Source organism: Medicago sativa, chromosome 6 (genome assembly GCF_051527215.1).
Source record: "Medicago sativa cultivar Bolivia chromosome 6, Bolivia_mono, whole genome shotgun sequence".
Taxonomy (NCBI): Eukaryota; Viridiplantae; Streptophyta; class Magnoliopsida; order Fabales; family Fabaceae; genus Medicago; species Medicago sativa.
Window position 1 is genome coordinate 76,919,376 of NC_140754.1, and position 15,061 is coordinate 76,934,436.

General features: G+C 31.4%; 2 long non-coding RNA genes and 1 pseudogene across 3 annotated transcripts; 2 read left to right on the forward strand and 1 right to left on the reverse strand.

The window, feature by feature from the left end:
- The first annotated feature begins 2,984 nt into the window (after positions 1-2,984).
- Positions 2,985-4,880, forward strand: LOC146916950 (uncharacterized). Its single transcript, XR_015015408.1, has 3 exons — positions 2,985-3,516; positions 3,914-4,034; positions 4,469-4,880. It is a non-coding gene; the product is annotated as an uncharacterized LOC146916950 (long non-coding RNA).
- A 409-nt stretch (positions 4,881-5,289) lies between these two features.
- On the reverse strand, positions 5,290-8,200 carry LOC146916951 (small COPII coat GTPase SAR1A-like; annotated as a pseudogene). Its single transcript, XR_015015401.1, has 3 exons — positions 7,545-8,200; positions 6,561-6,692; positions 5,290-5,798 (listed from the first exon to the last, which is right to left on the reverse strand). The product of XR_015015401.1 is annotated as a small COPII coat GTPase SAR1A-like (transcript).
- Positions 8,201-12,833: 4,633 nt separating this feature from the next.
- On the forward strand, positions 12,834-14,819 carry LOC146916952 (uncharacterized). Its single transcript, XR_015015403.1, has 3 exons — positions 12,834-13,336; positions 13,730-13,850; positions 14,274-14,819. It is a non-coding gene; the product is annotated as an uncharacterized LOC146916952 (long non-coding RNA).
- Positions 14,820-15,061: the final 242 nt, after the last annotated feature.

Here is a 15,061-nt window from a genome sequence, read left to right on the forward strand (position 1 = left end):
AATTTATTCCTTTTGATTGAATTTATGTTAGTAGAAAAATTGATGTTAATGTCACTAAAATTTCTTGTGCTGCCACTTTAATTTATTTAATGTGTTTGGCAGCTGAATTGTTATTTTTTGTTTTAAAGAATCAATATATCACAATTTTTTAGTTATTAAAATTATTAAGTTGGCCGTTCAGAAAAACTCATTACTGTTGGAAGTTTTTTTTTTCTTATAAAAAAAATGATGGAAACGTTTCCATTTATGTGCACAATAAGTGTTAATAATCCTTAAATCTATTTTAATACCAAAACAAACAAGATTATTACGATGGGTTTTTGTCAAAACAAAAAAAAAATTATTAAGATGGGTTTGATTTTCACAAGAAGTCAATAAATTTTGAAATCTAAAAATATGGAAAAATACGAAAATGAAATAATGAATTAAAATTTAGTAGAAGTTGTTTTAGTAAATTGGACGCAGTTGAATTTTGTTTTTTTTGGGAAAATTAGAAGATGGATAAGTTGTGTGTAATATTAGGCTAATAAATTCACAATCCGAATACTATTATAAAAAAAAAAATTGAACGAGTATAAAATAGGTGTATGTGATGTATATTAAAGGCAACATACATCATTTATTGAATGAGTATAAATAGACATTCAATAATCCGCGAAGATAATGTGTATATTATTGTCGAATGGGTCAAGGTAAATGAACATTAAAATAGACAAAACATTTTTTAATTATGGAGTTTGAGTTTTTGTATTTATTTGAATTTTAGTTATTGTCATTTTAATATATTAAATTTACTATTGATTTATAATATAATATAAATTAATTATAATAATAACCATAATACTTACTTTGAAGAAATAATAACCATAATAATAATTAAATAGAAACGAATGTTTGAAGTAGTTTAGGTCGAAGAATCTTGTCATTAGGTTAGAGTTTTAAGCTTGATAAGTTGATAAAGAGTTTGAGTAGTCATTATACATTCATCGAAATACTTTGACTGCAGGATTCTTTCAGTTAGGTAAGAGTTGTGAGTTAAAAGAGTCGTTCTGAAATCTTGGAAGTGGTTTATTTCGAAGAATCTTGTCATTAGGGTTAGAGTTTTAAGCTTGATTAGTTGATGAAGAGTTTGATTAATCATTATACATTCATCCAAGTACTTTGACTACAAGATTCTTTGAGTTAGGGTAATAGTTGTGAGTTTGATGAGTCGTTCCGAAATCTTGGAAGTAGTTTAGGTTGAAGAATCTTGTCATTAGGGGTTAGAGTTTTAAGCTTGATTAGTTGATAAAGAGTTTGGGTAGTCATTATACATTCATCCAAGTACTTTGACTACAAGATTCTTTGAGTTAGGGCAAGAGTTGTGAGTTTGATCAGTCGTTCTGAAATCTTGGAAGTAGTTTAGTTCGAAGAATCTTGTCATTAGGGTGAGAGTTGTAAGCTTGATTAGTCGATAAAGAGTTTTATTAGTCGTTGAACATTCATCCAAGTACTTTGACTACAAAATTCTTTGAGTTAGGGTAATAGTTGTGAGTTTAATGAGTCATTCCGAAATCTTGGAAGTAGTTTAGGTCGAAGAATCTTGTCATTAAGGGTGTAACACTCTATTTCTAATAAGCGGTAAAACGCGCGAATATACAAACATATTCTAGAAATAGATGCTACGTCTTCGAATCAAACCACAAAAATACATGCATAAAGGTCATGTTACACAACATAGCAGCGAAACATACATATAATTCATAAAACATCTCCAGATCTCAACAACATACAATTGTATTCTCCAATTCTCAAATAACAAATAACATCTCAACTCCAAAATACAAAGTCCAAAAATAAAAACCAACATGCAAGAACTACCCTAGATCAACAATTAACAATTCAATCCACAATTACAATTAGCAAAAATCAACCATCAAACACATCTCAATGCAATTCAATCCACCAAAAGTTGTCATTAGGGTGAGAGTTCTGAGCTTGGTTAGTCGATAACAAAAGTTTGATCAGTCAGTGAACGTTCATCCAAGTAGTTTGACTCCCAGATTCTTTCAGTTAGGGTAAGAGTTGTAAGCTTGATCAGTCGTTCTGAAATCTTAGAAGTAGTTTAGGTCGAAGAATCTTGTCATTAGGGTGAGAGTTGTAAGCTTGATTAGTCGATAAATGGTTTGATTAGTCATTGAACATTCATCTAAGTACTTTCACTGCAAGATTCTTTCAGCTAAAGTAAGAGTTGTGAGTTTGTAGAGTCGTTATGAAATCCTAGAAGTTGTTTGGGTCGAAGAATCTTGTCATTTGGGTTAGAGTTTTAAGCTTGATTAGTCGGTTAAAAATTTGATTAGTCATTGAAAATTCTCTAAGTACTTTCACTGCAAGATTCTCTCAGTCAGGGTAAGAGTTGTATGTTTGATCAGTCGTTTTGACATCTTTGAAGTAGTTTAGGTTGAAGATTCTTGTCATTAAGGTGAGAGTTGTAAGCTTGCTTAGATTTTTATTTTGAAAAATGACGCTTGTCATTATGTTGTTATATCCACCTATCCGTTTAAGTGCAAATTAGTTACAATTTTTTTAGACAAAAAATTGACTACACCTTTTTGTTTTAATTAAAAAACAAATAATGTTTTAAATGTATTCCAAGGACTTATTAATTATGCATCCCAAAAATCAAATATGCCCGAAAATTCCCCTCCAAAAAAATATGTACGGAAATTTGTTATATCCATGAAAACTTATTAGACTTGTGATCACCGTTATCCGTAATTTTTTTAACAAATTAATTAATTTCATAGTTATCCGTGTAAATTTGTTACAATTGTGATGAAATTTTGATTTACTTCAACTTTTAGATATTGTTAGTAGATGTCAAATTTATTTAATTTTTTAAATTAAATTTAAAATTTATTAAGAGTAAAGAGTTCAAAATATTATTGTAAAAAAAAAAAATATCACATTTTCCCCTATAATTTTCACATTTTCGTTTCCCTCTTCCCAAAAATTATCAACACGCTCTTTTTTTCAGTCTTCCCTCCCATTTTTTTACTCTCTTTTCTCCCAAATCAACAAAACACAACTCCCGCTTGTCAATTTTTCGCAAGGCGCGTTGTCAATTTTTTCACTCCCGCTTTTAGTCAATTTTTCTTTTCATCAAATCCCTATTTCTCTATCTTAGTCTTCCACAACTCCAAAACCCTAAAACCCAATTCCATTCTCTAATCTCCAATCTCACTCTCTAATCTCTGATTTCTGAAAACCTAACCTCTAATTTCATCCCATGCCTTCAACGATCTGTACACATTCATATGTTTCAACATCGCTTGATTGAACGCCATATCCCATTTTTAAATTTGTGTCTTTGTTGATTTGAGTGATTTTTTTTCTCGCTAACTTAATTTTTGTTAACTCTGTAATTTATTGATTTGAGTTCTGCGTTTTCAGTTCACAGTTCTGTGTAATTCGGTTTCGTCCTCGGGTTTCGCCTTGGTCCACACTTCTTCATCTCTCCTACTTGACTTTATCAAGGTAAAGCTTTGTTTTCTTTTAACCTTTTCATTTGATCTTCCATGAAATTAAACTTCTGGGTGCTCAGAAAATTTAGGTAATTGAAAAAAAAAACAAAACTTTGTTTGAGTTTATGGACAATGGTTGTGTATTGCTGGAAATTATGAGTTTTTTTTGTTGTGTTCCCGTTTTATGGTGTTAATGATTGTTAATTGAAATGGGTACTCACTAATATAGAGCTAATGGAAGTTGTGTGTGATTTTTGTTTAGTTTTCTGAGATTTGTGAATTAGTTTCTTTCCTTAGTAAATTGATTATTTGTGTTTGGTCTATACAACCACAAAGAAGAGATGCAAACGTTAATGATTTGATGTTGCAAAAACTTTATGAAAATGTTATTTCTTTGTATATTTGATTAGTGTGCAATACTTGTCCCATAATTATTTACATGGAAAACAAAGGGCCTTGAAGTTTGTTATGATGCTGGCACTAGCACAACACCAGTTGGTATAGGACTTGCAGTTGCAGCACTTTACTAAGGTGTGGTTAAGTTTGCAGCATGCTAATTTTGTTTTTAAGATACTTTTTAACTATTTGGTATATGTATGCCTTTTTTGACCTCCATCCAGTACACAATCAAATGAGTTTATTGAGTGACTAACAACTCGTGAGGTGAGAAATTTTGGTTCAGGTATATGTATGCTATCTAGTGCAAAGCTGGATTTGTTAAGCAGAATGGTATCAAGAACATGAAAAGCATTATATGATACTCATAATAAATTAGAAACGCATATATATTGGTTTGAGAATTGTGAAAATTTAAAGGGTTCATTCATTATTTGAGGTTTTTGTAAATTAGGCTGGTAGATTAAAAAATATATATTTTTCTATTTTGGTATCTTATGCCAAATTCATTCTTCCTAATAAAATTAAGAGCACACCGCATCAGCAATTTGATTTATTTTTTGTTTCAGAATCAATTTGGTTGTTTAAGAAGAATGCAAAATAAACATGAAAAGCTTTAAGGCCTCTATATGGATTTGGTTACCAGACTTTGTTATTAGAGTCTGCTTTGGGAACAAAACCAGAACCCAAGGAAGCAGCAGTAACAAGTTATAATGTTGCCTGATGTTACTCCAAACTAAACCAAGCATATATGTGTTCACTTCAGAAATTATATGTGTTGCGTTCCACTACTTTAACATCGGTTTTGGATCATAATTGAGTCTATTTAATCATTGTGTAACTTGCTGTTTAGATTTAATCCCTCTATACATGTGAGTGACTATTTTGGTTCAATAACCTAAAAGTTTATTACTCCATAGTATGCATAATGTAGAAATCAAGTAAACTATTTTGTTCATATTCGATTCATTTTTTGTTTCATTTTTGTTCATATTTTTGCCTTTTCTTTGGCGATTTTTTCTCTGTTTTGATGTTGTTATTGGCATTAGCCACACATTGATTGGAAGAAGACATTTGGGTGCAACTAATCTGCAGCAACTATTTTTTATATTTCGCAATAAGAATAGATATTGAGCTTTAGACACCATTGTTTATTTGCAAGAAAAGATTATGTACCCACTACTCAAAATGAATGTGCAATTTTCAAACATTAATATCCTTTGCCATAAACTATAATTGTATGCATCAGTTCTTCATTGATTCGGTATTTGATAAGTTGTCTCGAATCTCTAATTAATAGCTAAGCTATGAAATGATGAGTTAGTGCTTACTTTTCACAGGTAAGGATGTAAAACAGTGTTCAACATGCGTAGGATTTTAAGTCTCCATATTTTAGAAATGAAAAATAATCAACCAAAAATTAACTGAATTGTAGGTTCCCAGTAATTTTATAGAAATAAAAATTGAAATATACTGCAAATTCTTGAACAGTAATTTCTACCAACAACACTTCCAATTCATAAGTACAGAGATAAACTTAAAAGATATGAGATACCAAGCCATCTCTTACTAAAGAATTCTACTTGATGTACTGAGAAACCCATTTGAAACCATCACCATAACCCATTTTCTTCACAATACTACACATGAATACCTCCATGGGTCGGACATTTGAGTCTGGCAAATTTACCTTACACTTGCCAGTGGCAAAGTTGCTCAAGCCCAAATGGTAACACAATTCGTCTTCTGAGGCAACATATGGAATATCAATTTTTTTTCCAAGGACAAGGAAAGGGACATTTGCAATGATTCATCAGAAAGGAGAGCATCTAACTCCTTTTTTGACTCAGCAAATCTTTCCTTGTCATAAGCATCAACCAAGTAGACCACTGCATCTACCTGCATTGCAACAAACTCATGATCACAATGAAGTAAAAAAATAATGAGCACCAGCATGTAAAGTTTCTCGATTAAAATATTGAACAAGTTACTAAGTTGTAATTGATTCAGAGCCATTTATAAGGTACTAAAAGCAATATAGTGAAAAGGCAGCTATCAGCAACTCATCATGTTTGTTTCTCAGTTAAATATTGAACAGGGAACACCAAACCTTCTTTCTCAGTTAAAACGTTGAACTAGTTATTAAGTTTTAAATTGATTTAACGGCGGAAATGTCTTATAAATTATAAGCTACTGTATACAATGGATAGAATGCAAGGGCATAAATCTTTAGCTTAAGTTGTATTCATGCAATTTGTTAGATATAAGAACATTCTGCAACAAGATAGTAGTAGTTACATTTTACAATAATATTTTTAAAAACTAAAAAAATCTGTCAATAATTTATTTAATTTTTTAAAAACTATGATTGTGTTTCCATTATGGTACTGAACATAAGAATAAAATTTTCATGACAGTTAGAATTTGTTTGTAGATTCTAAGCCAATATCTTAGGCTGTTCTATATCTGAAATCACTAACTGATAAACACACAGATTAGCTAGCCTAGCGACACAAACAAAATAAAGTTAAATGTTTCCAGGTCCAAGACATAATTTAATCAGGGAAGGCCTAGTGGCATCCAAATTTTCATGATTAAGATATTCTTTCACTTGGCTACACTAGCCATAAAAAAGTATTTAAGGCATAGAAAAAGAGAGACCTGGGCATAGTAATCTTTCCATACTCTACGAGCAATCTGATGACCCCCCAAATCAAAAGCTTTAAACTTGATCTTCCCAATACTCAACTCTTCTGATGTCGGATACTGAGTCGGCTAATGCTGGACTAATCGCTGCAAAACCAATTCTCATGATAAAAGAAACATTACACCAAGACTCAGAGATAAAGATATAAACACACACTTGCTAACTATCAAAATGCATTGCTTGCAGAAACCATAAAAGATTAAGTGGTCGAAACAAAATGCTATATGTCAAGGTAAGAGACCAAGAGCAACACAGCAAAACAAGTTAAGGGCATGTTTGGATAAACAGCTTATATGCAACTTAAAGCAAAGGCACATATCATGATGATAAGCGCTTATATATAAGTTTACATAAGTTATTTTTATAGAAAAAGATAAAATAAAGTTAAATTGTTTTTGTATATGCTATAAGTTGTTTACATAAGTTATAAGCTGTTTTCATAACATCTTCCGAACAATCTCACAAAACTTATGTCAGTAGATAATCTCAAATAAGCCAATCCAACCAAGCCCTAAACATAGAAAAACATGGCCAATCATGCATGGAAGAAGGTAATGGAAGAAAGCTGAATAACTTAATCACATGTTTATGTCAACAAAGGTGGAAGATTGAGAAATTAATCAATATTTTAGAAAAGTGTAAAATAATTTTAAGCTAAGAGCAAATGAAATTATGTTGATTGAGTATCTAAGTAACACAATTGCGAAATTTCTCAGTAATAATAGCATTCAGAGACATGTATAATATATCGTATTGATTAGAAAACTCCGGTAAAAGTAATAAGTGTTAAAATCACGAACCCCTTTGACTGCAAAATTTTGAACAGTAAATAAGGTCACAGATCCGTCACTATTGAGAAATAAACATAAATTTCATTCCAAAAGAACAACGTCGGTAACAATAATTGAGAAAATAAAACGATGAAATTGAAGACAAACCTCATCTTTGAGCATGTGAAGCAAGGTGGTTTCGCCGCCGTTGCCTCGTCCTGTTCGCTGCTTCCACCCAATTTCATCCTTGACCCTCTGTTTTTCAATTCTAGATTCGTTGCTTCCTACCAACCTCATCTTTCTGGCTTTCAATTTTTTTGAAGAAACAAAAAACTAAACACCCAATTTCATGAGCGGAAAGGGATGAAGTTCATGAATCCCGTTTTTATTTGAAAAATAGCATGAGCTGAAAGAAGAATTATATGAGACGGAGATTGTGATTCTAAACAGCGTGGGTATTTTTGAGATGGTGAAGGTATGTTAGACGGCGGAAACCTGCCGGAAACAGTGGCGCGGCAAGATAACGGCAACGAAGTTTAGCTTTGGGCTATGAAATGGGAAAAAGATATTTGACTCTTATGTTATGGTGTCTGAGATTGATCTAGTGGGTGAGATTGGATTAATGTGTGAAATTACTACTCTCAATGTTCAAGTTTTGGGGGTGTGTACAGAAAAAACAATAAAACCAATATTTCCTAATATAATATGTTTTTTTATTAATTATTTATTTTTAGCAGGTCACCTGACCCCACCAAAACCTGCTGCTGTAGGTAAATGCACAACTTGTGTTGTGTGCACAAGTATTGCATTTGTCCATTCTAAATGGGACCGACGTTGTGATGTGAAAGTAACCACCTTTTACATCTTCATTTCCAACCGTAATGAACATTTTTGTCCATAAACAAACGTTCAGAGAGAGAATATGCAGTCATCAACGATCGGCCCAGTTTAGAATGCACAAATTCATCTTTTTGTGCACAAAACACAACTTGTGCATATAAGCCTGACAGCCATTGTGAACCATTGATATATTAATATAATACTCCAACGGTCCAGATCTGTTCCAATTGTGTGATGGGTGACCTGCTGCTTTTTTACACGCGGGTCCCATGGATTGAATAAATGTGAGTTTTTTAATGGTTTTTTTGGTATGTGTTTGTATTGGGCTTATCAATTTTCCAGCAAGTGAACAAAACCAGGCCCAATTGTTGTTCTTAATGGACATGAAATTAATTTATGAATTAACACACAAAAAATTATTGAATAACGTTATTAAGTTTGTATTAAGTTTGAATAACGTTAGTAAAAATTATTTACTAGAACGTTATTATAGTAATGATATAATAAGTTTGTAATCTGTGTTAATTGTTGTTTTTTTGTGTGTTAACGTTCTAATTATATGAATTAACCCAATTATTAAGTTTAACGTTTAGAATAAAAATGAATAGTCCTCGTGAGCTTAGCTCAGTTGGTTGGGACAATGCATAAAATATGCAAGGTCCGGGGTTTGAACCCGGCCACTACCAAAAAAAAAATGAATACAAATTTATTGAAAGTATTATATTAATAAATCATATTGAAAGTATTATATTAATAAATCAGATTCCAGCAAGTATTATATTTATTGAAAGTATTATATTAATAATTTATATTGAAAGTTTAACGGTCCTGAACAAATTTATTAATATAATAATTTTTTTCAACCAGGCCCAATTCTAATTTTTTTTTCTGTGTGAATAAATCATTTGAAATCATATTTATACAATAATTGGATTTTTTTTCGAAAATTTAGAATATGAATAAATTGGTAATAATAGACAGTTTAGTCGCTGTTATAAACAAAATATAACCTGTTAGGTTTATTTAATAAATAGTGTGTGTGATGTATATTAAAGACTATATAGATTAATTATTGAATAAATATAAAATTTCAAATGTTGGTAGGACAATGCATTATTATATGCAGGGGCCGGGGTTCGAACCCCGGACACCCCATTTATTCACCTTATAAGGTGAATTCTAGCCGCTAGGCTACCTGACCAAAAAAAAAAAAAATCAAGTTTTGCTTATTTTGGTGACCAAAGTCTGTACATTATTGTTGAATGGGTCAAGGTAAATGGACTTTAAAATACGCAAAACATTTATTCATTAGCAAGTTTGAGTTTTTGTATTTTTAAGAATTTATTTTTGTATTTTTATTCTTCAGTTTATTTAAATAACGTAGTATTATGTTATTTTCATTTCAATGTGTTTAAAAAATAGTTGTAATTTGTTATCTATATTGAATTTATAAATTAGTTTTGGCATTAGAAAATAATATTATTAAAGTAGATTTATGATGTAATACACGCTAATTATAATAATAACGATAAAAAAGTTTAAGTACAATCCACGTAGTTGTTGTGACCTCTTGATCAGTCATTAAAGAGTTTGATTAGTCATTGAACATTCATCCAAGTACTTTGACTCCAAGATTCTTTCAGTTAGAGCAAGAGTTGTGAGTTTGATCAGTCATTCTGAAATCTTAGAAGTAGTTTAGGTCGAAGAATCTTGTCATTAAGGATAGAGTTGTCAATAGGGTTAGAGTTACAAGCTTGATCGGACGAACTTTCCCCTCAGAAACTAGTCAACTTAGTAACTAGTTTACTCCGGGGACCTAAACGTGCCTATCACCTGAACAGCAACAGGTACAATCAATCCGACCGTTCAAAATGACCTTCTAAGACCTAAAAGGATATATAAACTTGAATTTCTCAGATCGAGTTCCCGGAGGTAAGTCGATCGGACGAACTATCCCCTCAGTAACTAGTCAACTCAGTAACTAGTTTACTACGGGGACCTAAACGTGCCTATCACCTGAACAGCAACAAGTACAATCAATCTGACCGTTCAAAATGACCTTCTAAGATCTAAAAGGATATATAAACTTATTATTATGTTATTTTCATTTCAATGTGTTTAAAAAATAAAATGTAATTTGTTGTCTATATTGAATTTATAAATTAGTTTTATAATAATAACGAAAAAATAATTAAATACAATCCACGTAGTGAATATCATGATTAATCAATTAAAATTTATCCAATTACCTTCCGTATAAGATTCTTGTTGTTAGGGTAAGTTGTGTGGGTTTGATTAGTCGTTGTGACCTCTTCATCTAGTTGAGGTCAAAGAAACTTGATATTAGGGTTATAGTTGTCATTAGGGTTAGATTTGTAAGCTTGGTTAGTCAATAGATAGTTTGATTAGTCATTGAACGTTCATCCAGATACTTTGACTCCATGATTCATTCAGTTAGGGCAAGAATTTTGAGTTTGATTAGTCGTTTTGAAATCTTGGAAGTAGTTTAGGTGGAAGAATATTGTCATAAGGGTTAGAGTTGTCATTAGGGTCCCAGTTGTAAGCTCGGTTAGTCATTGAACGTTCATCCAAGTACTTTGACTCCAAGATTCTTTCAGTTAGGGTAAGAGTTGTGAGTTTGATAAGTTGTTATAACATTTATCCATGTACTTTTCGTATAAGATTCATGTTGTTAGGGTAAGAGCTGTGTGTTTGATTAGTCGTTGTGACATTCATCCAAGTACTTTCACTGCAAGATTCTTTCAGTCAGGGTAAGAGTTGTGAGTTTGTTGATTCGTTCTGAAATCTTGGAAGTAGTTTAGGTCGAAGAATCTTGTCATTAGGGTTAGAGTTTTAAGCTTTATTAGTCGATAAAGAATTTGATTAGTCGTTGAACATTGATCCAAGTTTAGGTCGAAAAATCTTGTCATTAGGGTGATAGTTATAAGCTAGATTAGTTGGTGAAAAATTTGATTAGTTGTTGAACATTCATCCAAGTACTTTGACTGCAAGATTCTTTCAGTTAGAGTAAGAGTTGTGAGTTTGATCGGTCGTTCTGACATCTTGGAAGTAGTTCAGGTCGAATAATCTTGTCATTAGGGTGATAGTTGTCATTAAGGTGAAAGTTGTAAGCTTGGTTAGTCGATAACGAGAGTTTTATTAGTCAGTGAACGTTCATCCAAGTACTTTGACTCCAAGATTCTTTTAGTTAGGGTAAGAATTTTGAGTTTGATCAGTCGTTCTGAAATCTTGGAAGTAGTTTAGTTCGAATAATCTTGTCATCAGGGTGAGAGTTGTCATTAGGTTGAAAGTTGTAAGCTTGGTTAGTCGATAACAAAAGTTTGATCAGTCAGTGAACGTTCATCCAAGTAGTTTGACTCCCAGATTCTTTCAGTTAGGGTAAGAGTTGTAAGTTTGATCAGTCGATCTGAAATCTTAGAAGTAGTTTAGGCCGAAGAATCTTGTCATTAGGCTGAGAGTTGTAAGCTTGATTAGTCGATAAATGGTTTGATTAGTCATTGACATTCATCTAAGTACTTTCACTGCAAGATTCTTTCAGTTACGGTAAGAGTTTTTAGTTTGTAGAGTCGTTATGAAATCCTAGAAGTTGTTTGGGTCGAAGAATCTTGTCATTTGGGTTAGAGTTTTAAGCTTGATTAGTCGGTTAAAAATTTGATTAGTCATTGAAAATTCATCTAAGTACTTTCACTGCAAGATTCTCTCAGTCAGGGTAAGAGTTGTATGTTTGATCAGTCGTTTTGACATCTTTGAAGTAGTTTAGGTTGAAGATTCTTGTCATTAAGGTGAGAGTTGTAAGCTTGCTTAGATTTTTATTTTGTAAAATGACGCTTGAATCCATAAATTTAAGATTATGAGTTTAATCGAGGATAATTATGAATTTTTACTGGAGTAAGATTTTCTTATTTTATTATTTTTCTTATTTTATTGTTATAGCAGTGGTAATTGTAGATTAGTAGTAGAAATAGATATTTAAATTTGTTGTGTGGAATTGAAAACAAATAATAGTTGAAAATTAAAAGTATTCCAAAGATTTATTAATTTTGCATCAAAAAACAAATATTAGTTTTTTTGAGAGAAAAAAAACAAATATTAGTTGAAATTTGTTGTTATATCCACCTATCCGTTTAAGTGCAAATTAGTTACAATTTTTTTAGACAAAAAATTGAATACACCTTTTTGTTTTAATTAAAAAACAAATAATGTTTTAAATGTATTCCAAAGACTTATTAATTATGCATCCCAAAGATCAAATATGCCTGAAAATTCCCCTCCAAAAAAATATGTACGGAAATTTGTTATATCCATGAAAACTTATTAGACTTGTGATCACCGTTATCCGTAATTTTTTTAACAAATTAATTAATTTCATAGTTATCCGTGTAAATTTGTTACAATTGTGATGAAATTTTGATTTACTTCAACTTTTAGATATTGTTAGTAGATGTCAAATTTATTTAATTTTTTAAATTAAATTTAAAATTTATTAAGAGAGAAGACTTCAAAATATGATTATAAAAAAAAAATATCACATTTTCCCCTATAATTTTCACATTTCCGTTTCCCTCTTCCCAAAAATTATCAACACGCTCTTTTTTTTAGTCTTCCCTCCCATTTTTTTACTCTCTTTTCTCCCAAATCAACAAAACACAACTCCCGCTTGCCAATTTTTCACAAGGCGCGTTGTCAATTTTTTCACTCCCGCTTTTAGTCAATTTTTCTTTTCATCAAATCCCTATTTCTCTATCTTAGTCTTCCACAACTCCAAAACCCTAAAACCCAATTCCATTCTCTAATCTCCAATCTCACTCTCTAATCTCTGATTTCTGAAAACCTAACCTCCAATTTCATCCCATGCCTTCAACGATCTGTACACATTCATATGTTTCAACATCGCTTGATTGAACGCCATATCCCATTTTTAAATTTGTGTCTTTGTTGATTTGAGTGATTTTTTTTCTCGCTAACTTAATTTTTTTTAACTCTGTAATTTATTGATTTGAGTTCTGCGTTTTCAGTTCACAGTTCTGTGTAATTCGGTTTCGTCCTCGGGTTTCGCCTTGGTCCACACTTCTTCATCTCTCCTACTTGACTTTATCAAGGTAAAGCTTTGTTTTCTTTTAACCTTTTCATTTGATCTTCCATGAAATTAAACTTCTGCGTGCTCAGAAAATTTAGGTAATTGAAAAAAAAAAAACTTTATTTGAGTTTATGGACAATGGTTGTGTATTGCTGGAAATTATGAGTTTTTTTGTTGTGTTCCCGTTTTATGGTGTTAATGATTGTTAATTGAAATGGGTACTCACTAATATAGAGCTAATGGAAGTTGTGTGGGATTTTTGTTTAGTTTTCTGAGATTTGTGAATTAGTTTCTTTCCTTAGTAAATTGATTATTTGTGTTTGGTCTATACAACCACAAAGAAGAGATGCAAACGTTAATGATTTGATGTTGCAAAAACTTTATGAAAATGTTATTTCTTTGTATATTTGATTAGTGTGCAATACTTGTCCCATAATTATTTACATGGAAAACAAAGGGCCTTGAAGTTTGTTATGATGCTGGCACTAGCACAACACCAGTTGGTATAGGACTTGCAGTTGCAGCACTTTACTAAGGTGTGGTTAAGTTTGCAGCATGCTAATTTTGTTTTTAAAATACTTTTTAACTATTTGGTATATGTATGCCTTTTTTGACCTCCATCCAGTACACAATCAAATGAGTTTATTGAGTGACTAACAACTCGTGAGGTGAGAAATTTTGGTTCAGGTATATGTATGCTATCTAGTGCAAAGCTGGATTTGTTAAGCAGAATGGTATCAAGAACATGAAAAGCATTATATGATACTCATAATAAATTAGAAGCGCATATATATTGGCTTGAGAATTGTGAAAATTTAAAGGGTTCATTCATTATTTGAGGTTTTTGTAAATTAGGCTGGTAGATTAAAAAATATATATTTTTCTATTTTGGTATCTTATGCCAAATTCATTGTTCCTGAGCACACCGCATCAGCAATTTGATTTATTTTTTGTTTCAGATTCAATTTGGTTGTTTAAGAAGAATGCAACATAAACATGAAAAGCTTTAAGGCCTCTATATGGATTTGGTTACCAGACTTTGTTATTAGAGTGGATTTGGTTACCAGACTTTGTTATTAGAGTCTGCTTTGGGAACAAAACCAGAACCCAAGGAAGCAGCAGTAACAAGTTATAATGTTGCCTGATGTTACTCCAAACTAAACCAGACATATATATGTTCACTTCAGAAATTATATGTGTTGCGTTCCACTACTTTAACATCGGTTTTGGATCATAATTGAGTCTATTTAATCATTGTGTAACTTGCTGTTTAGATTTAATCCCTCTATACATGTGAGTGACTATTTTGGTTCAATAACCTAAAAGTTTATTACTCCATAGTATGCATAATGTAGAAATCAAGTAAACTATTTTGTTCATATTCGATTCATTTTTTGTTTCATTTTTGTTCATATTTTTGCCTTTTCTTTGGCGATTTTTTCTCTGTTTTGATGTTGTTATTGGCATTAGCCACACATTGATTGGAAGAAGACATTTGGGTGCAACTAATCTGCAGCAACTATTTTTTATTTTTCGCAATAAGAATAGATATTGAGCTTTAGACACCATTGTTTATTTGCAAGAAAAGATTATGTACCCACTACTCAAAATGAATGCGCAATTTTCAAACATTAATATCCTTTGCCATAAACTATAATTGTATGCATCAGTTCTTCATTGATTCGGTATTTGATAAGTTGTCTCGAATCTCTAATTAATAGCTAAGCTATGAAATGATGAGTTAGTG